Below are 26133 nucleotides of genomic sequence, written 5' to 3' on the forward strand. Positions count from 1 at the left end.
TTTACAGAGACCTGGCAAACCATTAAGACCCGTAAAGAACATCAGAACTTTAAACTTACCTGGGGACCCCAGGCTATTATGTTTATAAACATTAAACATAATAAAGATTCGGCGGAATGACATGAGGCTGAGCGCCGCCCAGTAACTTTAAACCTGCTCAACGCTATTATAAAGATCTTATCTGTGCTGACCCTAAACCGTATTCAAGTAAATCAAACACTGGAGTCTGGACCTTAGCAGTGTGGGTATTAAGCTGCACTGGTTGCAGATGTGAAGAAAAAGTCTGAAGCCAGTAAATGTTATGATCTGTTTTTCATGTTATGAGAAAGCAGTGTCACTAAAGTGTAGGGTGAGAATCCCTGCCACGTTTTTGGTCAGCTTCGCCGGGGCTCATGTCTTTCCTCGAGAGAGCATTAGTGTCTACAGAAAAACTGACAAATCCTAGCGAAGTCCAATCCGAACCACATCTTCCATCAGAGGTGGTGCTGGGTCAGATGGTTACTGAACGGATTGGCCTGGAGAAAGGCAAAGTCCTGTTTTCTCAAGTTAACCATAGAGGGGGGTCAGGTGCTGTTCGCTCACGGCTGGTTCTTGGAGCCAACACCCTCAGCCCCACAGAAGTGGGAGCACTGTCGGTGGTGGCTCACTCAGATAACGGACATTGTCTCTCCAGTCTCAATTCCAGGCGTTCCCACCCCACTCACTCACTCACTCACACGCCGCCCCCGGGCCGCTCCAGCTAGTGGATATCTAGCAATTAGTTATTTTCCAGCTAGTGGATATCTAGCACTTACTCCTTTTCCAGCTAGTGGATAATTAGCACCCAGAAAAACTCCGGTAAACGGAAGCAACACAAACACACAAACAAAGAAAAGTCACACGCGGCCCAAAATTTCAAATTAAATAAAAAAAAAGGGTCTTCACAAAACACAAATTCGCTTGGTACTGGTAGCTTCGTATTGTCAACATTATACCGTGCGCGTCGCAAAGACGCGCGTAAATAAAAGAACTCATAGATTTGGGCAAGAGATACTAGATGCTCAGGTATGCCCGGTAGGTTCCTCTCTGCTCACTAGAAAGACAGGGGGCAGCCTGTTCTAAAAGAGCGCCCGGGAGATCACCTAGGCATGGGTGGTGCTCTCCCGAGACCGAGCATTATGACAGTTTTCCCTCGGGAAAGCGTCGCTCACCAGGCTTTTTTATCCTCCGGAGGGTAAGGAGCACTAGCCCATGCCAAGTGCCCGTACCCTGTGACACCTACAACCGGAGGTGTTAAAGACTGCTGTTGATATAAAATGACTCCGGGTTCGAGCTAACCTCATCAATACGCTAGGGAGGGAGCCGTACTAGGATAATTGATACGATGCTCATACGTAGTGCGATTATTAATGCTCACGTCTAGATACTTTAGTGATTAAGATTTACTTAGGACTGTAACCTTGAGATTAGTATTTGTGACATCATTTAATAACTTATACTTGATTCTAAGCCATGAGCCAAACGGCCATTCCTAATGCTAAGGGTTACAAAATAAAGACACTTAAATTGTTGGTTAAAGTAACACATAGAATAAATACGGTAGACACTCTTAGTTACAGAGAGAGTGGACTACAATGAATAGCATATATCAATATCTTTCCTAACTAATAACTAACTTATAATGAACTTCCTAACTTATAACTTACTTTCCTAACTTAACTAATTTATCTACTAAGGGTTAAGACAGTCACTCATATGAGAGCTGGCAATACACATCGGGATTGTGGTGCTGAACTCTGCCATATTCTTTGCATCAAAAGATATATATAGTCGCGTGGGTGATCATGTGACCCACGTGCTTGAATGATCATGTGACAATGATTTCATGTACTTGAAGCGACTGACAAGGTACGTGATAAATTGATAGTGGTAATATCTTGCAGCTCTCCGCGTCGAAGAGACTGCTCGATCAACTGTACCAGGGCTGTCAATGTCCGTGAGGTAGTTGAGCCGCTTCAGTTGTGATTAGAAGATAAGGATAAGATTCGATTTTGATAGTTACTTAGTAACAGCCGTTACCAGCTGTCACACAATGGTAGAACTATAGGGTGCATTTATAGGGTGCATTTGTAGGGGCTATAGTGAGCGAGAAGCTATACATGTGTGAGGTGATAACCAATTTCAATAAGTTTGGTTGAGTGCACTAATGTTCACTTGGAACGCCGTGTTGCATTTTAAAGAGCTTGACGGGCCGCCCCATTGGAAGAGCTCCTATGCGGGCAAGAGATAATGCCTAGATGACACATTGACTATCTTGCGGGTGACCTGACAACTATGGATGAATCCGTGTGGCATGTCATGTAATGTTGATACCGTAATCTTTCAGCAGAGTTCACCAACGTACCCAAGATAAAAGTTAAACTTAGTTATGGTAAATAAGGAATATAAATGAAGGTCCTTAAATCGCCTCGACTCAGGGAATATCATCCATACCATTACACTACAACTGGTGAATAAGAACTAAATGAAATCCACCATGTTCGCCTTGACACAGCGAAACCCATCTATAACAGGAGGGACCCCAATAGACGTTAGTCACCAGACGGACGTAGCCTTCCGAAAGGAAGGTAAAGTGGGTGCCCCAACCCAAAAAAAAAAGAAAAAAAAAGTGTCACTAAAGTTCTGAACTTGTTAATTGGAAAATTGAGTGCACAGTATTTTGGGTTTCGCAACGGTGCATGTGAACTGAAGCTGCCCGTCGACGAGGGTTTTTATATTTATTTATGATATTATTTAAATGTAAATAAAACCCGAATTTAATTCTTTATTTTATTAAACTCTTTGTGTACTAATTATAATTACAATTATAGCCAAAAATATTTTGATATAGATGAATTTTTTCACGAAAAGATACAAAAGTAACTACTGTTAACTGTAACTATTTTTGAAAAAATGTGTCCCTCGTAATTATGTCCATTCAATTAGTTCAACAATCAAAACACTTTTCCCACCGATAACCGTCAATTGTGTAACACCATGAAGTATGAAAACCTTCTGCGTCAGGGTCTCTGCAGTAGTTCAAGTTGTGATCACCAAGTCCTTTGTCAGGGTACCCTTCTGTTGTAAAGTAGTATTGTTAGGTTCTCGGATAAATTAACTTTGTTTACGGCGGAATATGTAATATTAGGAGGGTTGCGTTTAAAGTTTTAGGAGCACTTTATTTGTAAAATGTTTGGTAATAAAGGGACCGTTACACATTTCCGGGTAGTGCGACATTTCGTGTAATAGTTTAAACTGTTTAACAGTTGGTTTAGTATTTAGAAAGTTTTGGTTTGCATTTCGTTTTACACGGGTTAACTGTATTTGGTTGACTGGCAAACCTGCTGTCAGACTTACTGCCAGTTTGTAGTTGGCCGCGCTTGTGCACCTGACTTACAGCTAGGCCTGTGGTTGGTTCTCGCGACCACAGGATGACTGTCAGTGGAGTGCTCAGCGTCTAGACAGTGTCTAGACGCTGGTGCAGGCTGGCTGCGTTAGGCCGACACGCGTTGTGGCGTGACGTAAGTTTTGGGAGCATACCCGGAGAGCCGGATGTGGAGAGCTCACTTCTTAGTTGCCCCTTAATCATTTTAAGGGATTCGAATTGACGGTAGCCAGTCTTACTGAGCACTACCATTTGTGATTAGACACGTCGTGTGATCTATTAGTCACGTCAATTGTTTGGAGCGAACACTTGGAAGTTTTTATCTGTTGACGTTCACTTTGTATTACTTTTCCTTTATATTTAATTAGATCCTTTTTAGTTACTCGTTTCATTTCTACTATTCGGTACGCCCTGCCGTTCGTGCTACGTGACTAGAGCTTGACTAGCATACACTAAATACCCAGGGAACTCCGTTTTCTATATCTGGAGGCCACTTTTAGTGTTGCTATTTTTGCTCGTGATCCTTCTATTATCACCTATATTCAGTATAGTTTCGATTAGATCCTAACGTTGTCATTTGCTAAGCTAAGTTCGGTGTACATCGCAGTGCAGAAGAATTACGTGGAGATTGTTCGAGATCTTCAGTACTTCCTACTAGACTTGGTAAGTGTTGCTACACATTTTGTGGTACCTGTATATTCCAGTTGAGTGCGATCGTTTTAACGAGCACCTAGTTTACAGCCGCTTGTAGACTTCAGTACGTTATTACCTAGATTGTCAGTGAGATTTGCGTAGTTTTAGCAACCTTACTTTTCGTACATCTACTCAGGAGTGATAGACGTAGAAGTTACAGTTCCAGTAAAGCAAAGTAAAGTCTTGACTAGAAGATTTTCCAGCAACGTGAAGAGTACGCCTGTTCCAGTACTTATCTACTCTATTTGTAAGTGTACTTTTACATTTAGATTCACTTTTTAGCATGTGTGATAGTTATACAGCTGAAATGGAGTGGGCGACGTTGATTTTAGAAAGGGGTAAGATTCAGTCTAGCGTTGATGAAATAATGAAGGAGATAGATGGTTTAGATTCTGGTGCAGATAGCAATAGCATTTCCGAATTAGAAGATAAGTTGAAGGAATTACATTCAGCTTTAGAATGCCTGCAGGATAAGATTGATAATGCACGGCCTAAGCCAGTTAGCACAGTTACTAACGCCCCTCCAGCTAGTTCTAGCAGTAGATTTCAAGAGAACGTGCACGTTATGAATCCTGTTATTAAATCCGAGCAGGTTCAGTTTAGAAACGCGAACACCGAGGATGATTTTGGTAACAGTATTATAACCCCATTGAATAGTTCAGTAGCTGGTCCACATTTGACAGGTGCCAGGCCTCCCAAGCCTCCTTATTTTGAAACTGGATCTAATTTCATCAAATTTGCCAGGCGATTCAAGGAGCATTTGATTCTATGTGGGCATAGTGGTGGTTCGGATGTTAGTACGTACATGTTGTCATACATTCGTTGTGAATCCACTTGGGAAACACTGCAGAAAGTCTCTCTCAGGCCGGAAGAGAAATGCAATATCGATCTTCTCGTTAAGCGATACTCAGAGGAGATGTTTCCTTCTACTCAATCTTGGGCCTTTAGAACTGAGCTCATGTCGTTGCGTCAGTTACCTAGTGAGAACCTCCAGCAGTTCATTGCACGTATAGAGGAGCTTGCTTTGAAAGATGGGTATGACTGCGAGTCTAAAAGGGACGAGAGTTGTATGCATGTTCTGGTTGTAGGAGCTCGTGACATAGCTGTAAGGACTAAGCTTTATGAGTCCCAGTTACATTCCTATAGTGAGGCGGTTAAACTAGCAATCCACACTGAGCGTATAGCGTTAGCTGTTGGTGGTGAACCAGGGGGTTTCACTCAGGCCCCGGATACGATTTTCGCTGTAAATAATTCTGAATTAAATGGCCAGAGAACTAGAGTTACAGCACCTGGGCAAAATCGGGACCGTGTTATGACGGACACTAGGCAGGAGATTTATCGTCCTGAATGTCCTCCTTCCCAGTCGGGAGTTAACCAGCACACTGGCCATTCATGGACTCCTAATCTAGTTAGCAATAGTTTTAGGGGTGGTATGAGGAATGATGATCGTAGAAACCCGCCTGGTCAATCACGTTATCAGCCAGCTCGCAATTACGTGGGTAGTTCGAGTAATCGGGGATCACGTAATGTCCGCCCCCAGTTAGAAGGTTGTTGGGAGTGTGGTGATAGTGGGCATTTTCAGAGAAACTGTCCGAGCAGATTTGCTGGGAATAGAGTTAGATATCAAGACAGAGGGTCTGCATATCAGAATGGTCATGGCCAGCATCGTGGGAACAGAGCATATAGACCTCGAAATCAGGGGCCTTTAAACTTCTAAAGGGTGGCCCTAGATTTAAAAGGAGGTCACCCGCGGTCAAAAACACACGTTACTATGAAGATTGTAACGAGATTGGTGGCAGTAAGGGAAACTGCATTTTGGTTGGAGGAAATTGTGCGGGTAGATCAGCAAATTTCTTCGTGGATACGGGATCATCCATTTCTATAGTTGCTGAATCATTTGTCAGATTTATAGATAGGTTTGAAAAGGTTGTATCGTGTAATCTCAAGCTTAAGTCTTTTTCGGGTAATGACATAAAAACTTTCGGTCAGATTAAGCTTCCAGTGGTTATTGCCGGAAAATCTTTTGAACACACGTTTGTTGTTTCTGAATTTCATGAGGCAGAGGTTCTGATAGGCATGGATTTGATGTTTGATCAGGGGATCAATATTAATGCCAGGGATAGATTACTGTATACTAACAAGGGTTCATCGTGTTTTAGAACACCTCCAAAACCCACTAAGCGCTGCATGAAGGTAGTATGCAACGAGACAGTAATTATACCACCTCTCTCGGGCACTCATATACAAGGCAAATTGCTGCGACCTAGAAGTCAACGTGATGACGTTTATGGACAGTTAGAACCTCATATTAACACGGTTGTAGGCACTGGCATATTCACAGCGCACTCTCTCATACGGTCTGAGGACAACATGGTCCCTGTTAGAGTCATGAATCCTACAGATAAGCCTGTGAAGATAAGTAAGAGAACCTGGCTGGGCAAGATGAAGCCAGTAGAGTTTGGTGAGCGAGTGATGAGAGTAACCTGTGAAACGGTTAATGCGATATCATCTGATTGTTCAGTGCCAGAGGTGAGCAAGCTAGCTGACGAGGAGCCGCTAGTTAAGGAATGGGATAGAGAGAGTCTTTTCAAGCAGTTAAAGTTAGACGAGTTGAAGATTAGCGAGGAAGACAAGAATGATCTTCGAGAGACTGTGTGGGAGTATAGAACCGTTTTCTCGAGTGGAGAGCATGATTTAGGTTGTTGTAATTTCTTTGAGGCACATCTCCAGCTCAAGGATAACTATAAACCTAGATGGGTTCCATCGAGAAGGATTCCGTTTAAGCAGCAGCCGGAAATGGATAGACAGATTAGAGGTTTGCTTAGATCTGGTGTAGTTGAGGAATGCCCTGACCACTCTAATTTTAATTCTCCCCTTTTCCTGGTGCCATCAGGAGATCGCTCTAGATTAGTTGCGGATCTGAGAATGGTAAATTTAGAGCTTCAGGATGATTTGATGGAGCTGCCTAACTTGAACCACATTTTAGACAAAGTGGGCGATAAGAATCTGTATTCGACAGTGGATTTGAGTAAATCTTTTCACCAGGTTCCGTATACCAAGGAATCCAGGCATGTCACGGCGTTCATGCACAATCAGAAGAGGTATCAGTTTGCTAGAATGGTCATGGGCCTGAAATCTAGTTCAGCTACGTTTACTAGAATGGTCATGCGGCTGATAAACGGTCTGGGAATATCTGATGCGTTAGCATTCTTCATAGATGATTTGTTGATATTCACACGTGATGTTAAGTCTCACATTCAGATACTGTCAGTACTCTTTGCTCGTCTAAGGTTGGGTAATCTGAAACTAACACCTCGTAAGTGCAGATTTTTACGTGAGGAGGTCGAATATGTCGGTATTACTCTAACTAAGGAAGGAGTCAGGATGAACGACTCTCGTATAGAGCATATTAAGAGTCTAGAACCTCCCAGTAATAGAGCTGAATTGCAATCAGTTTTAGGCATGTTGAATTATTCCAAGAAGTTCTGCAAGGGATATTCCGAGATAGCACGTCCGCTCTATGCGTTACTTCGTAAGAACAAGGTATTCGAGTGGACCGAGGGTTGCCAGATTGCATTTCAGAAGTTACGTGACATGTTGATATCTAGTCCTGTCCTAGCATTTCCGGAGGTTAGTGATCCGGAAAATAGTTATGAGGTAACTTTGGATGGTTCTAAACACGCATTTGGTGGTACTTTGACTCAGTGGATCAAAGGTAAGAGGAGGGTAATTGCGTACTTTTCTCGTAAGGTTCCGGACCACAAGCGGATATGGCCGCAAACTCAGATTGAATTTGAGACTTTATATCAGACTCTGAAACATTTCTCGGTTTACTTACGTGGCGTTAAAAACTTCACGGTTATCACAGATTGTCTGCCACTCTTGAACATTACGACAATATTTTCTAAAATGTCATCTTCGGTCATCAGGAAGCTTCAAGAGCTTGCTAACTATACTTTTACCATGAAGCATATCTCGGGGAAGAGTAACCAGATGTGTGATGGACTTAGTCGGTATAAGTATCAGGTTTATGGTAAATCTCGAGAAAATGTTGCGAGCATTGGTCATAGTTCCACTTTTAGTCTTGATGCTGCGTTAGAAGGAGTAAACCGGGTGAGACGTGAGCATTATAGATGTAAACACCCGATACTGTTTAAGAGGATGCAAGTACCGGTTAGCAGCGAGACTGTGGTTGATGATGATTGCAGTAATCTGATTGAGGAATCTTGCAATGAGGTGAGTGTTGAGGACAGTATGATTCCGGGGTTCTTGTTTGATGAAAATAGTGAAGACCCTAGTATTGTAAGCATTGTTCAGATTACGCCTGAGGTTGATAGCCGTCATTGCAATTGTAGTCTGACCCAGGCTGATCCTATTCCTACAGAGGAAGCATCAGTAGTGGAGATGGTTTCAGCGGTTACTAGTGATGTAAGCTCACTAGAGAGAGGGGTCAAATTTCTTAATCCTACCAATGAGCAGATTAAACAGGCTCAGAAGGATGATGATATTTTAAACCAGGTCTACAGTTGGGTTACCAAGGGTGAGAAACCTGTTGCAATTCAGACTAGTAAACTGCCTCAGGAACTGTTGAGTTATTGGAAACAGTTTGATCTTATAAGTATCAAGGACGGGATACTTAGGAGACGTTGGACTGAAGTGAGGGATCCGGAGGGAAGTAGAGAGTTGATCATAGTCCCCGAATCCTTGCATGAATCTGTCCTGGACATGGTGCATAACCAGGAGACTGCACATGCTGGAGTAGAAAATTGTCTTGAGGTCTGTAAACGACATTTCTACTGGCCGAAAATGGGTGAATGTTTCAAATTGTGGATCGCAGCATGTTGCAAGTGTGCAGCAAGTAAGCCACCTCAGGCGTACAATAAGGCACCCCTCAAGCACATATTGTTCCACTCATTTAACTCAGCAATTTGTTTCGATCATATAGTTCCTGAGAAGGTTGGTGCTACACCTAGAGGTTATAAGTATATTTTGACTATAACTGATTGTTGGTCAAATTATGTGGTAGCTATTCCTACTAAGACCCAGACAGCTAAGGAGAGCGTGTCCTTGATTCGTAGGTTTTGGATTGATCGTTTTGGCCAGCCTAGGTTCATGATGGCTGATAATCATCCGGGGTTTAGAGCTAAGTATTTCGAGACCATAGCTCAAGCATTAGATTGCAAGTATATTCATGGCCAACCGTACGTTTCTCGTAGTACAGGTAGAGTTGAAAGAGCAAACCGTCGGTTGAATACTGCTCTGAGAACCAGCTTACCACCGGGACGATACCAGGATTGGGATCTTTGGTTATCTAGAGTAGTCTTTGTACTTAACTCATTGCGAAATCGGCACACAGGTTATTCTAGCAACAGGTTGGTGTTTGGTCGTGAGTTAAACACACCTTTAAGCCTGCTAGCTGAGAATCGTAAGGATTTCGAGCTAGAGCCTATGAAGGAGAATGAGTTTGATGTTGAAGCGTACGAGCTGTACAAGAATCTCAAGTTTATCACCAGGAAGGTGAGGGTCCAGGCTGAGCGTGATTTTTGCTATGCACAGAGATATCACGATAAGCACGTTAAGGGACCATTCTTTGAGGAAGGTGAGGAAGCTTTTGTTTTGATAAATTGTCCAAAGCACAAGTTCGGTCCTCGTTGGGTTGGCCCGTATAAGATCTCTAAGAAGATAAACGATCACTTGTACTGTTTAGATTTGCCTGATGGAGAAAGGAAGGTGTTTAACATTGGTAAGTTAAAACGGTATGTCAGGAACAGATTTTCTAAAAAACTAGAGACTAGTCCTACAGTGCCGAAAACTGTGAGCAAGGAAGCTGAGTTGAAAATGGAATCATCGGACCGATTTGTAGATTATTCCGATACTACTACTACTACTACTATGTCGGAGCTAAGTCCGATCTACGCCAGAAAACCCCCTCCATATATCCCTGTCCCGCATCAGGGTTCGCAGTTCCTCTTTAGAGTTTGTCCCAACTTCCTTCAGTAACATAGACAAGTAGCTTTGTCTTGGTCGGCCTTGCTGTGCTCTACCGTGCGTAGGTTCCCATAAGACTAAATCACTGGCAAGTAGCTCAGGATGTCGGATGCAGTGTCCCGCCATTTTTAATCTCCTGCTTCGTAACTTGTTTGACAGCCTTGGGAGGCTACCATACAAAGTTATATTGCTGACCTTGTCCTTCCATGAGATACCCAGCACCATACGCAACATCTTTGTGTATGTCCCGTCCAAACTTTTCTCTTGAGCCTTTGTCAGTGTCCAGGTTTCTGATCCGTAGAGCAGTACTGATTCACAAGCCGCTATGAACAATCTAATCTTTAGGCTCTTTGAGAGTTTGGATTTCCAGATATCCTTCAGTCTATGTAGGGCACCCCACGCTTTTCCCTTTCTAACCCTTATCTCCCTATCTGTGCTCTCAATCCAGGAGCCTAAGTAGATGAAATCATCTACATTTTCTATGGCTTCCCCGGATCGACTTTGTAGGTCGCTAGATCGATCCTCCATATTCAGTGTCATGACCTTGGTCTTGCCTTCGTTTATGTGTAGTCCCACGCTTGCTGCCGCCGATTCTACTCTGAGCAGGAACTCGTTAGCCTTGTCCATGTCCTCAGATATAAGTGCTATATCATCTGCAAAGTCCACATCGGTGATGATCTTGGGCCCCACTCTTCTGCTTTTTCTACGTTCGAGGGTGAGTCCAAGTCGCTCCGCATCATCGCCTATGGCTTGCCTCATACAGTAGTCGATGACTATTGCAAAGAGGTAAGGTGCTAAGGTATCACCCTGTAACACACCTGCAAGTATCTCGAACAATTCAGTTTCTCCGTCTGGAGTTAGGACTTTGGCCATTGTCTTCTCGTACATGAGCCGTATAAGCTGCACGATTTTGACTGGAATGCCGTAAGCTTCTAGAATCTTTAGCATTTTCCCACGATGTACACTGTCGAAAGCCTTCTTAAAGTCTATAAATGTCAGAACAGCTGGCAGTTTCCGACTCTTGACACCCTCTATAAGACGTCTCAGTACCAATATCTGTTGAGTTGTTGACCTTCCTGGTCTGAATCCATTCTGGTTTCTACGCAGAATTGTCTCGATTTCTGGCTTCAACCGGTTTAGAACCATCTTGTTTAGAGACTTGGCAACTAGGGATGACAAGCTTATTCCCCGATAGTTCATTGGTTCGCTAAGGTCGCCCTTCTTTGGAATTGGTATGATGTTGGCAGTTGACCATTGGTCTGGTTTCTCACCTTTCAATAGAGCATTGTTACAGAAGTCTAAGACAATTTGATCAAGGTCGCATCGTTTTAAGACTTCTGGGGCTATGTTGTCGTCACCCCATGCTTTCCCTTCCTTTATGCTGGACTTTGCTTTCCTGTACTCATCCAACGTAAACGGTTCTGTTCCGATATTCAGAGGTGGGTGGACTGGATCAATATCCTCTTCCGCGTTCTCTACCGTCGGTGGTGAGCCGAGAAGAGTAGCAAAATAGTCCTTCCATTTCTGAACCCTTTCCGTTGGTGAGTTTCCCTTGATTTTGCCAGTATATGATGGAGCTTTACCTGTGATCTTGTTGATCATGGTCCAGCTTTTAGCATGTCTGCCCTGCCAACTTGCTTCCTCCAGTTCCCGGACCTGCCCCTCCAGCAGGTGCTCTTTGGCTGCTTGATAAGCATCGCCTAGCTTCTGTTTGCCCTCTTGAACAGCTATTCGGTTGTCTTCTGTAGCATCTGAGTGGTATTTTATGCTACATTCCCTCAGCTTCAGCCTGGCAATCTCAACACTTGGAGTCGCTGAGATTTTACATCTTTTCTTTTTCTCCTTTTCAGGTAGTAAAAGTCGAGAAGTTGTCCTATTCGCATCAATAAAGCATTGGTACCTTTCTGTTGCCGTCTGATCATCCTTTTCAAGTATGGAAAAGCGGTTTTTAACTTCCACTGTGTACCTCTCTTGTAGAGCGATATCAGTTTTAAGTTTAGACCAGTCCAGAACCGGAGCCCTCTTCTCCGTCTTGCTTATCCGTAGACTAAGCTTTACCCTTGCTACGACTACTCTGTGATCCGAGCCAATACTGTGGAAACTACCATATGCTTCGGAGTTCTTGACGGAGTTCCGCCATTTCTTCCGGCAAATGATGAAGTCGATTTGAGATTTACTTTGACTCATATCTGAGAGATATGTCCAGAGTTTACCTCTTCGCTTCTGAAATCTGGTGTTTGTGATTTCTAGCTGTCGCTCCAACAGCATATCCTCTAGCAGTCTACCATTTCGGTTTGCTGGACCCTTGTGGAAGGATGTCCAGTTTCCTGATGATGAGACATGCGCATTGAGGTCTCCTACAACGAATAGTAAGTTGTGGGCTGGTATCTGGTCGATGGCACCACCAAGGCTGTCGTAGTAGTTTTCTGCTTCGTCGACAGTCGCCCCCTCTGTCGGGCTATAACTCACAATAACAGTTGTGACCGGGTTCCCTGCAAAGTTGGCTACCATCGTCCTCCTGTCATGTGAGTATACACTAATCAATGAGTTGAATACTGTCTTTTTGTCCAAGACAATACCAACCCCACCAGCAGCCGCCCCATTGCTGGTTCTCCATGCCGAAGTTGTTATGAGGTGAGAGCTTCCAAGATCTTGATACTCGATTTCAGTGCTATGTACTACCCGATGCTCCTGAATGCCCAAAATATGTACGCCACTATCCCTCATGCATACACCCAGCTCATCCCTCTTGTATTGTTCTCTTATTGTTCGTACATTAAGAGTTCCTACAAGAATTTCCTTCTGGCCACGTAGTAGTAGGGTACCAGCCTTTGAAAGAGTTGGAGCAGGAGATTTGGGTGTGACCCGCCGGTCGAGAGATTAAGGTGTGTGCCCGAGGTAAATACCCCACACACCATGTGTTGAGTCTACGGCGGCGCCCGGCCAATAGGCAGGTCACAAATTGTTTTGCCAGACTTGTATAACCGCATCATAGTACTCAAGCGAACAACCATCCCCCTGTTCGCTAGGGCCGTTACTGCAGAAAGCCTCACGTCTAGAACAATTGATCATTTGTCGCTCCTGATCCTAGAGCATCCTTGTCTCGTTACTTGTCACATGCACTTTTTCTAAAGAGGAACTGTATAGTGATATACAGAAAGAAAATCTGTAGTAGATTTTCAAAGGCGACTGATAATATTGCGGACGCCACACCAACAATATGACAACCATACCATAATCCAACATTCCCATGCACCTTTATAGTTTAGAGTGCTTAGCACTATCCCAACTGCCAATATATTGCCAAAACGTTTTTGTCCAACAGAAATGCCAACTATAGTTATAGTGTTATACACTGTGCCTCAAATTATTTGATCAAAGCCGAGGATGTGTGGGATGGTAGGCCGGTATATGTAGTGTAGTGCTGACACCTAACTAGGACTGAGTGCAGTAGGACGGTAGAATGCAAGTGTGGAAGTGAGGATGTGGGATGGTAGGCCGGTATATGTAGTGTAGTGCTGACACCTAACTAGGACTGAGTGCAGTAGGACGGTAGAATGCAAGTGTGGAATGTGACAGTGAAGAGGAGATAGATTTTCAACTGAGAAGAGCACCAGTTGTAGCAAGGAGAAGAGAGGTTCATCCGAAGAGGTTTCGTCCGGAGAGGGATGGTGCAGCTAGCATTTATAAACAACCTAGTTTAAGTTCCACTCCTAGGGTTGTAAATAGTCCTGTACAACTAGATATGAATTCTACTAATCCTAGTTTTAGTACTGTAACACCTCTCACACATAACATTCCCTCAGGCGATAGTGTAGAAACAGTTGATAATTCTGCAGAGTTCTTTACTCCAGCTAGAGAGAGATCGGCCGCTAGAAGATCATCGAGTCCGATTGTTAGTGAAGGAACGATAGGTGCTAACAGTTTTAGGTCACATGATGCTGAGGAGCACGACATTGACACAACAGGATCGCTTTCTCCTATAGATCTAGGGAGACAGAGCCCTCCGAGGGAGGAGCGCAGATATAACACTAGGAGACCTGAGGAACGGAGAGAACCTGATCGTCTAGGAATCGATAAAGTTAGACTTGTTACGGATGTTCTTATGAAGCTCTTGAACCAGTAGAAGTCGGGGAGATGACCTGATAGGGAAGTAACTAATACCTTGGAATCTAGTTTTAGTACAGTGATATCTTACGTATTTAGCTAGGCTTTCCATTTAGTACTTACCGGTGATATTAGTACCTTACTTAGGCTTAACACGTGTATCTTTCAGAACAGTACTGATAGGGATATTAGGATTGTGCCTCGCAACACGAACCGTTCAGGGCTGCCATTTTGATATTTCGATAATTTCTTTTAGTTTTAGTTATTTCAACTCCTTTCACGTTGATCCTTTTACATTTTACTAGTAAGCAGTTTGGTTTTCTACTTTTGGGTAAAAGGTTTTCTTAGCTTTATTTTAGTCTTTTTTTTTTTTTTAGCCACTAATCCTAGTTTCCCCCTCCAGACCATGAGCAGCCCCGAGTTTGAAGGTTTGGATTTCACGGACGATCAGAAGATAAGGATGGAGAAGATAGAGGAGGAGAAGGCGAGACTCAGGCGGAAACTGGATCGCATCACAAGGAGGATCGAGAAGCTTCAGCGACGCAAGGAGATTCGATCAAGCGGCAAAACCCCCCTCAAGATGCCGAACTGGGAGCATTTGGACACAGCCACCTTCCCTGCCACGAAGGGAGCCATCAACCTACTCCTCCAATACCCTAGTCTCAATGAGTGGGTAAAGCAGTTGGTGGATGAGACTGTAGGGAACTTTTTGAAGAATAAGGATGCACAGGAGGTACTGAAACAGATGAGGGTGATACGTGACAAGTTGATGTCCAGCAGCACGACCATCTGTGGGAGAAGAAGGGCAGTTTTTCAGAACTCTCGAGAGTACCAGTGGGCGAAGATCGCCAACAGGCGAGCAGTCGCGGTTAGATTCAACACGGCAATCCGCAGGATGGGCGAGATTCGCGAGAATTCGTCCAACACGCGACTTCAACGGGCACTGGACAGCCTGGTGAACCTCAGAAACATGGAGAGGACTTTCTGAGGATTCCTTCTTTCTGTTTTGATATTTTATTGTATTTATTTATTGTGATTCACGAGTTTCATTGTTTAACTTCAAATTTGTTACTTGAATAATATTTTTAGATTTATGTTTTGATTTTGTATTCCCCTTTCACCTTCTATTACCTCCCTTATCCGCTTGTCTAACCTTCTATCACTTTTCTAGTTACAAGCATGTCTTCTTCAAGAGACCTTATGAGAGCCGTGAGTGCAATAAGTAGTGACTACACGGACGATTTGAAGGAGCTAGATGATCTAAGGAAGCGCCTCAGGAGAGCGGAGAGACGGATTAGAGACCTGACCGTGGAGCTGGAATATTTAGCGGACCAGCAGGCGACCAGGATGGATACTCAGCCGGCGCCCCCGCCATACTTCCACAGCCCCACCTCCCCCAGCACAGAGCCTTACAGCAGCCCCCAGTAGCTCGGACTGAAGGACGATTGTGTCTCTGGTTGTCTTCTCATTGTTTTTAAATATTGATTTTATTCATTTCGTTATTTTTATTTATTTTTATTTAAAGTGTTTTACTTGTACTCATTCGTATGGAATGGAAATGAGGATCTAAAGGAAAAAGATCTAAATGGAAGGGAGAAAGACGGGGAATAGGTGAGTATTGTAAATTATGATATTGGATTTGGAACAGGGTTAGGCGTTTAGTTTTAAGGTTCTTTCGGCTTTTTATTTTAAGGCGCGCAGGGCCGTGCTAGGGAGTAGGGTTAAATTTAAATAGGTTGTGCAGCGTAAGACTGTTGGCGAATTTTTAAAGGGTTTTAAATATTCGGAAAAAAATTTTGGGTAGAGATGTTGTAAAGTAGTATTGTTAGGTTCTCGGATAAATTAACTTTGTTTACGGCGGAATATGTAATATTAGGAGGGTTGCGTTTAAAGTTTTAGGAGCACTTTATTTGTAAAATGTTTGGTAATAAAGGGACCGTTACACATTTCCGGGTAGTGCGACATTTCGTGTAATAGTTTAAACTGTTTAACAGTTGGTTTAGTATTTAGAAAGTTTTGGTTTGCATTTCGTTTTACACGGGTTAACTGTATTTGGTTGACTGGCAAACTTGCTGTCAGACTTACTGCCAGTTTGTAGTTGGCCGCGCTTGTGCACCTGACTTACAGCTAGGCCTGTGGTTGGTTCTCGCGACCACAGGATGACTGTCAGTGGAGTGCTCAGCGTCTAGACAGTGTCTAGACGCTGGTGCAGGCTGGCTGCGTTAGGCCGACGCGCGTTGTGGCGTGACGTAAGTTTTGGGAGCATACCCGGAGAGCCGGATGTGGAGAGCTCACTTCTTAGTTGCCCCTTAATCATTTTAAGGGATTCGAATTGACGGTAGCCAGTCTTACTGAGCACTACCATTTGTGATTAGACACGTCGTGTGATCTATTAGTCACGTCAATTGTTTGGAGCGAACACTTGGAAGTTTTTATCTGTTGACGTTCACTTTGTATTACTTTTCCTTTATATTTAATTAGATCCTTTTTAGTTACTCGTTTCATTTCTACTATTCGGTACGCCCTGCCGTTCGTGCTACGTGACTAGAGCTTGACTAGCATACACTAAATACCCAGGGAACTCCGTTTTCTATACTTCAGGCCTTCAGGGGTTCGGCTGTGTGAATTTGGTTTCTGACATTTTGCTCCGCTTAATGATGTGACTTTTAGTGGTAAATATACATACACATATTTACACCTGGCCGTCAATCACCTATGTGTGAACTTGCCCTCCCTGGTCCCTGCATGAACAGACCCCGGGCGGGGACTCTCCCGGAACTCCCTCCCAGGAACTCCTCAGGCTGCATGAACGGACCGTACCCCGGAGAACTCCTCGGGCTGCATGAACGGACCGTACCCCGGGGAACTCCTCAGGCCGCATGAACGGACCGTACCCCGGAGAACTCCTCGGGCAGCATGAACGGATCGTACCCCGGAGAACTCCTCGGGCTGCATGAACGGACCGTACCCCGGAGAACTCCTCAGGCTGCATGAACGGACCGTACCCCGGAGAACTCCTCAGGCTGCATGAACGGACCGTACCCCGGAGAACTCCTCAGGCTGCATGAACGGATCCCGGAGAACTCCTCAGGCTGCATGAACGGACCGTACCCCGGAAAACTCCTCAGGCTGCATGAACGGACCGTACCCCGGAGAACTCCTCAGGCTGCATGAACGGATCCCGGAGAACTCCTCAGGCTGCATGAACGGACTGTACCCCGGAGAACTCCTCAGGCTGCATGAACGGACCGTACCCCGGAGAACTCCTCAGGCTGCATGAACGGATCCCGGAGAACTCCTCAGGCTGCATGAACGGACTGTACCCCGGAGAACTCCTCAAGCTGCATGAACGGACCGTACCCCGGAGAACTCCTCAGGCTGCATGAACGGACCGTACCCCGAAGAACTCCTCAGGCTGCATGAACGGACCGTACCCCGGAGAACTCCTCGGGCTGCATGAACGGACCATACCCCGGAGAACTCCTCAGGCTGCATGAACGGACCGTACCCCGGAGAACTCCTCAGGCTGCATGAACGGACTGTACCCCGGAGAACTCCTCAGGCTGCATGAACGGACCGTACCCCGGAGAACTCCTCAGGCTGCATGAACGGACCGTACCCCGGAGAACTCCTCGGGCTGCATGAACGGACCGTACCCCGGAGAACTCCTCAGGCTGCATGAACGGACTGTACCCCGGAGAACTCCTCAGGCTGCATGAACGGACCGTACCCCGGAGAACTCCTCAGGCTGCATGAACGGACCGTACCCCGGAGAACTCCTCGGGCTGCATGAACGGACCGTACCCCGGAGAACTCCTCGGGCTGCATGATCGGACCGTACCCCGGAGAACTCCTCAGGCTGCATGAACGGACCGTACCCCGGAGAACTCCTCAGGCTGCATGAACGGACCGTACCCCGGAGAACTCCTCAGGCTGCATGAACGGACTGTACCCCGGAGAACTCCTCAGGCTGCATGAACGGACCGTACCCCGGAGAACTCCTCAGGCTGCATGAACGGACTGTACCCCGGAGAACTCCTCAGGCTGCATGAACGGACCGTACCCCGGAGAACTCCTCAGGCTGCATGAACGGACCGTACCCCGGAGAACTCCTCAGGCTGCATGAACGGACCCTATCCCGGAGAACTCCTCGGGCTGCATGAACGGACCGTACCCCGGAGAACTCCTCAGGCTGCATGAACGGACCGTACCCCGGAGAACTCCTCGGGCTGCATGAACAGACCGTACCCCGGAGAACTCCTCAGGCTGCATGAACGGACTGTACCCCGGAGAACTCCTCAGGCTGCATGAACGGACCGTACCCCGGAGAACTCCTCAGGCTGCATGAACGGACTGTACCCCGGAGAACTCCTCAGGCTGCATGAACGGACCGTACCCCGGAGAACTCCTCAGGCTGCATGAACGGACCGTACCCCGGAGAACTCCTCAGGCTGCATGAACAGACCCCGGGGAACTCCTCGGGCTGCATGAACGGGACCCGGGGAACTCCTCGGGCTGCATGAACGGACCCGGTGACCGCGACAACTAAGAAGTGTAAGAACCTCTTATTCCGGGCTCCCACAGGTATTACATCACATGGCCCAATCAGTAACGTATCATTTGTGATGTGATCCATATTAATGTGGTCAACAAGAGAACTTCAAATATCCTGATATAGGGAGACACAGGAAGATATCCCCTTGGAATACAGCTGAGTAAGCTCTTTCTTGACTTCCACAACAGGCTCGTCCTCCTTGACAGAAAAAAATCACCACAGATTGTTCGCCATGCTTTCGTAGAGCAAAGAAACTTAGAGCTGACCTGGTTCCGAAAATCAAAAGCAGCTTTGGATTAGAACCATACCTATCTCTACCCAATCACAAGAAAACCCGATGTACCACATGGCTGAGGACAAGCTCCCACAAACTTAATATCGAGACGGGGCGATATGGCTTGAAAAATTCAAGCATTTTCTACAGAGCTTGCCACTTCTGCTGCAGCTCAGACAGAATCACCTTAGACCTCTTGAACGAGCTCCCTTTTTTGCTTAAAGAATGTCCAGTCTACAAGGAGATCAGACAAAGAAACAGCACAGACCTTCACAACATGCTCACAAATAGTCAATTCAGTATATTATTTAATGAGAATTACATTCTTGAGACCAGAAATTTTGTTTATAATCTATTTCGTGAAAGATTTCCTAATAGTAAGCTGTGACTTAGTAATAGTATCCATATTCCGTGCACACTTTGAAATATTTCTTTATTTATGATATTATGTTTTTTGTTTGGTTAAAAAATTTTCATTTAATTGATTTGGATCTGACACATGACATGAAACATGTAATTTTGTAATGATCTTTCTAATTTCTAATTTCTAATTTCTAATTTCTAATTTCTGATTTCTAATTTCTAATTTCTAATTTCTAATTTCTAATTTCTAATTTCTAATTTCTAATTTCTAATTTCTAATTTCTAATTTCTAATTTCTAATTTCTAATTTCTAATTTCTAATTTCTAATTTCTAATTTCTAATTTCTAATTTCTAATTTCTAATTTCTAATTTCTAATTTCTAATTTCTAATTTCTAATTTCTAATTTCTAATTTCTAATTTCTAATTTCTAATTTCTAATTTCTAATTTCTAATTTCTAATTTCTAATTTCTAATTTCTAATTTCTAATTTCTAATTTCTAATTTCTAATTTCTAATTTCTAATTTCTAATTTCTAATTTCTAATTTCTAATTTCTAATTTCTAATTTCTAATTTCTAATTTCTAATTTCTAATTTCTAATTTCTAATTTCTAATTTCTAATTTCTAATTTCTAATTTCTAATTTCTAATTTCTAATTTCTAATTTCTAATTTCTAATTTCTAATTTCTAATTTCTAATTTCTAATTTCTAATTTCTAATTTCTAATTTCTAATTTCTAATCACAATGCTGGCAAGCATTACCGTCGCCCTTATATTCACAATACTATTTACCCCCTATACTATTATATCCCCTTTATTGATTTCCAGGCATTAAGACTCATCGAAAGTAGTTCAGCAGGTACATTTAAGTTCAAAACATTCTAATTCAATGTTAAAGATGACAGGAATAAGAAATAGTTATATGGAGGTTTTTAAGAAATTTGCGCAAAATACGCGCCAGCATATTATACGAAATTAGGTAAAAAACCCAAAATCGCCATATTCAGGTGCCTTAAAAACCATGTTAAAACTGAGTTAGAGATCTGAAACTTTGCAGGGCGTCTAGACCTTGTCCAAATCGACTGTAAAAAAAATGTCATGTTTCAGGAGTATCGTGAAGTGGGTTTTCTGGAACCCCTGTTTTACAACAGATTGTCGTGAAGATATATAATAATATGTATAGACGCTTTTTGCAGTCAATTGTAGCCTACATTTAAGTGTCCGTAGATTCAAAAGTATAAACGATACAGCCATCTCGAACCACAGGTTTTAAAGATAATCGTTTAAGCTTTAGTTTACATTGTATTGAAAAATGATTTAACGTCATCATCATCACTTGATGACGTCATCAAATTAAGTGTTTTAAAAACTTGATTTTTGACAAAGTAACAACTTTTCAAATCGATTTTACGCTATTAAGGAGTAATTTTATTCAAAATCTGAGGACATTTTCACCTTAGATAATTGTTCAAGCATTCCGAAAATCTACCGGAATAGTTTCCTACCTTGCTCCTTCATAAAGATATTTGCTATTGAAGTTAGTGCTTTTTTGAAGAATAATTTTATAAAAACACAAAAGTTGTGAATTAGTATTCTCTGGTGTTGGGTCATCCCTTGGGTTGTGGAGCTCAATTTTGCTTCTTAAAGGTGTAAATTGTGTTATAGGCTAGTTTTAAAGTTAAAAATCGAAAATTTGCACACGTGGGGACACGCCCAAATTGATTTAAAATAGCTAAAATCACTAAAAATTTTGATTTTCACGATTTTTATCAACTTCGGAGTCCCGTTGTGATCCAAGTTCTATTTGAAATCTTCTGAAACTTTGCATGCTTATCAAACTATATATTAAATACCACTATGCAAAAATTTACGGTGATTCAATATTGTATGCGCACGCAACGTCCGCTCAAAGTTTGCACGTGCGAAAGGTGAGAATTTTGCTCATTCGTGATTTCGAATATATTCTGCTTTCCACTGGCATTATATATGAATTTAATGCCAACTTGAATGAGTAAAAAGTGCCATATTCAGTCGGTTATCGACAGATATACCTAACTAAACACAAGGAAACGTTTTCAAAGGCAGAATTTCGAAATCGTCGGAATTACCTCCTTGTTAATGAAGTTTCGATTGTGTAAATTATCCTGACATTATAATCAAAAAGAGATGATATTTGACCAAAACCCATAATCATGGGTAGAGTGTACCGCTGCCAGTGTCTCTCTTTTCCAAACAAAAGGAAATGATATTAATTTGAGGAACCGTCCGCTAATGCAAATTGATACCGAGAATGAAATCGGTCGCTCGCTTTTTCCATTCGATCACGGCTTACGAATTGTAATAAAGCTTATTGATTTGAAAAAGCGAGCGACCGATTTCATTCTCGGTATCAATTTGCATTAGCGGACGGTTCCTCAAATTAATATCATTTCCTTTTGTTTGGAAAAGAGAGACACTGGCAGCGGTACACTCTACCCATGATTATGGGTTTTGGTCAAATTTCTAATTTCTAATTTCTAATTTCTAATTTCTAATTTAGTGCAGCTGTTCAACAGAACAGTGCAAGTGGTACGGTCTGCAACAGTAAAATCCTGAAGAAGGTGATGAAGAGTGTGGCTGCAGAGCAGAGGAGGACAGGAGCAAGAACCTGATCGTGTTTGGGCTGAAAGAAGAGGAGGAAGAACAGCTTCCAGCGCTAGTTACCGCAGTTTTGGAGGAGATCGGGGAGAAACCTCACTTCGAAGCGACTAGAGTCGGTTGGAAGAGGCCAGGTAGTACGGCTATCCGACCAGTCAAGATCACCGTCCCAAGCTCAACAGCGGTTCATCAGATTCTGATGAAAACAGGGAGACAAAGATGTATGGATATGTCCAGACAGATCCAGCGAAGAACGAGCAACAAGGAAGCATCTGGTCACTGACCTGAAGAAGAAGAGGGCGGAACAGACTCATCTCGACCACTACATCCGGTACGGGAAGGTATGTAGCCGTGATAAGAAGTCATCATGAGTTACACTCTCGGACAATGATCAGTATATGAAGGAGTGATGATTATTTTAAGAATTTTCAGACGTTATCTGTATTTAAGAGACAACTATATATTTTGAATATTTTATTATTTGATTGTTTCACACTTTTCATATTTCATAATTTTATTACTAGGTGGAGGTGATGTTATTGAGACTTTGGGCGGCCATAAAACTCCTGTTTTGAAAGTTGTCCTCTGTACTTGTTTCACTGACCCACGCTTTATAGCATTTATACATTTCGGCCCATTTTATATGTTTGTTCGACTTGCTGTACATTTGTATATTTGCTATTTTGTAAAAGTTTCAAATCAAATCAATTTCTAATTTTTCTAATTTTTAACTTCTAATTTCTAACTTCTAATTTTTAATTTCTAAGTTCTAATTTCTAATTTCTAACTTCTAATTTCTAATAATTTCTAATTTCTAATTTCTAATTTCTAATTTCTAATTTCTAATTTCTAATTTCTAATTTCTAATTTCTAATTTCTAATTTCTAATTTCTAATTTCTAATTTCTAATTTCTAATTTCTAATTTCTAATTTCTAATTTCTAATTTCTAATTTCTAATTTCTAATTTCTAATTTCTAATTTCTTAAGAAGTGTTTGAGCTCTCGGCATGGTTCACATAACGGACGTGAGCCGGGTCCGAAAGGAGCAGTCAGCCGTAAATGTTTTAGGGAACTTCTTAGAATTGAAACTCTTTGGAATAAGAGAAATAGAGTATTTACGAAAAAGGAATATAGTATACTCGATTTGTATCACGTGGTGAACCCCACTGTCGCTTCACCCCTGTAGAGTTTCTACGATACAGGGGGAGCCGCGCACTCGTGCGCGGCCGGTCATACAACGTATGACAATACTCGATAACTTAAAAGAGAAGGACTAAAAATGAACTGCCAGATAATTCTAAACTTTCCTAGATAAAGGTAAAGGCACGTGACAAATAAATTAAAAACATGAGGTATGAAGTTTATTAAATGATTGGATATTTTGCAGTTGTGATGTGGCACGTGAAAGGACTAATTAAAAGTGCAGTGCAATCTCCTAGGTGGCAATAGATTATCTCCTAGGTGGCAATAGATTATTATATGCTTGTGAGGTGAAAAGATGCTGAAAGTGGATTGTTAATGCGTGTTAGAAGATATTATAGTGACTAAAATACATACGGTATTTTGTAACTATGAAATGTGAACACGTCAGGAAAATGGCTACAAAAGATGATATGATATAATTATAAATGATGACTAAAATAACGCACAACAGTATATAGATATATAGAACAACGATATAAATCGATAATTATAATTATAAACATGCGATGACCAAAAACGTTTTATAAAACATGACCACTAAACGATGGGATTATAAACATTTTACACTAAACTGATTTCAACACTGAACACGCGAGAGAATCTTTCACTCAAAAATTAAAAGTCTAATTAAATGGTACGGTGCAACCACCTTTTGCGTTTTAAGGTGTTTCTAACTAACGAATAAACGGACGTTGCCAATCTCCGTTCAATTTTGCATTTCCTTTTAATGTTTAATTTTAATTACATTTATAAATGTTTTTACTGTTTAGTTATAAATTTGACATAACACATAAGAACGAATGTCTTGAAATGTTGTAAAAGTTAATTGTTTCTAAATAAGGAATGAGAAGATTCCAACGAGAAAAGGAGAAAGATCGATGTCTCCGCTCGAGTTTCCGATGAATAGCTCTCGACGTCACTTTCTTCGCCCTCAGCGTCACCTTCCGCGATCACCTCGTCCTGCACTACGTGATTGCACCCGTCATCCGAGCACATGACTTCGCCCTGACAGTCAAACTCTTCAAAATCTACAGCCGAGAAGTACCAATGTTTTACTAGTTCACAAGCACTTTTAGTATCAAAGTCATTGGAATCACAACCATAAAGGTTAGCAGTGCCCTCCGTGCCCTTCAAGGTCTTGTAGGTAAGGGAAATGGTTTTGCAGATATCCATCGCCGCTTCACATTCAATAAGACTCGCTGTTTTACACTCTTTATCCCCGTAATCGTCACCAATACCTCCACCTACTTCTTCTCCTGGCTGGTCCCAGCACTTTGCACAACGTATCCCCTGAGCTCGTGCCACCATTGCCACTATTATGATAGCTATGGCTATCTTCATTTCTGCTTCTTTATTTTACGCTAATGTAAATACATTGTTAATAAATATCAGTTTAAGATTATATTTATTTATTATTTACTATTTCGATTTAATTAAAAACTGACTCCACACAAACATAGATGAAGGTTAATTAGTGGGAGCGACATTATTAAGATTATCATGCTCGGGCGATTCGAAAATGAGATATTAGAAATTAGAAAGATCATTACAAATTTAAATCATGTGTCAGGTACAAATTAAGTAAATGAAAAAATGGAAACTGTTAGCGTAAGGCCAGGGCATAAAATTTCGGAAAAACGATGTTACAGTACACATTTCCAATTTTAGAAAATTAGTGCGATTAGTTTTGTAATTACACTCCCTATCACAGACACAAGTTTAAATTAGCCTGGAGAAGGAAAAACCGCAATTATGAAAAATATAAGTGGCCGTCAAATAGCTATACCCAGGAAAAGTTACCGGCTGGTGGTGGTACTAGAGTTGGTTTAATTTAAACAGACGGCTCGACCTCGCGCGCGACAACAAGCATGATTTGCACGCGTGGCGCATTCCAATGTTCAAGCAGCTACCACGTGACACAATTCAGCCAACCAGAGTACAGGAATCCGCAAAGTTAAAGTTGCAAACTTTTGATCGGCCCGAAAGGGGACTTTTCTGGAGATTTTGAGATAACTCAACAATTACGTTGTCTTGAATTTTCCTCCTGGAGAGGTAACGTTACTTTTAAAAAGAGGAACATGTTACAAAAAACCGGAAGTCTCCAACTCTTTTACTTTCAAAGTTAAGCCCCATCCGGTCAGGGTTCCTGGGAACCCTCTCTGCCCAGGACATCTCTGCTTGCTTAAGCTCGCTTTCACCTGAACGTGCTGTGGCATCGCAGGAGCTGTTACGGTGTACTCTGGATTTTTTGCGATTGGGTGTTGGCTTGGAGTTCCCTGTGGAAGGACTATCGAGTTCCGCTGGTATATTATTCGCTGCGGGTTGTTCAGCAGCGTTTAGAGCTTGTATCGTGTCCTCTAAGTTAATCTCCAGGGTTTCAATTCTGAAACTGTTCGATGCGCTTGTGGTTTCAATTGCCTCGACGATGGGGCGAAGCTCGTGTTTAAGTTCTTGGGTTGAGGCATGTGATTGATTGAGTGCAGACTTGGCAATTCCTTTCGTGGCTTTCGTCAAGTTTTCTTGGCCGATCTCGAGGGTCTCGATCCTCTGTTTGTTAGCGGAATTGGCAGATGACAATACATTCAGAGTCGTACTTTGTATCGTGTTTAGTTCGTCCGAGAACTGAGCTTTGAAGTTGATCAGTCTCTCGAGAATTAAGTTCTGCTCGTCTACTGCTGATCTAAGTTGGTCGAGGTCAGCCCGAATTCCATTAAGCTTGGTCTCTATTGGGCCAACTTTCTTTTTAAAGATGGATGACACACTTTTTTCAGATGTGGTTGGGGATGATAGGATGAGGTCAGAGAATGCTTTTTGTTGAAGCATCTCTTCTTTGAGTTCGAGTAGACTGTCTTGAAGTACAGACATCGAATGTTTCAGGTCTGAGCAGTTATTGCAACCGTTCAGGGTCA

At 42.6% G+C, this 26133-nt stretch overlaps 1 long non-coding RNA gene across 1 annotated transcript; it reads left to right on the plus strand.

Annotated features, from left to right (window-relative positions):
• Positions 1-3986: 3986 nt before the first annotated feature.
• On the plus strand, positions 3987-14136 carry LOC134819162 (uncharacterized). The gene is made up of 3 exons (XR_010160733.1): positions 3987-4066; positions 4233-4343; positions 13891-14136. It is a non-coding gene; the product is annotated as an uncharacterized LOC134819162 (long non-coding RNA).
• The last annotated feature ends 11997 nt before the right edge of the window (positions 14137-26133 follow it).

The sequence above is a fragment of the Bolinopsis microptera genome, chromosome 8 (assembly GCF_026151205.1).
Source record: "Bolinopsis microptera isolate Bmic1 chromosome 8, MBARI_Bmic_1.0, whole genome shotgun sequence".
Taxonomy (NCBI): Eukaryota; Metazoa; Ctenophora; class Tentaculata; order Lobata; family Bolinopsidae; genus Bolinopsis; species Bolinopsis microptera.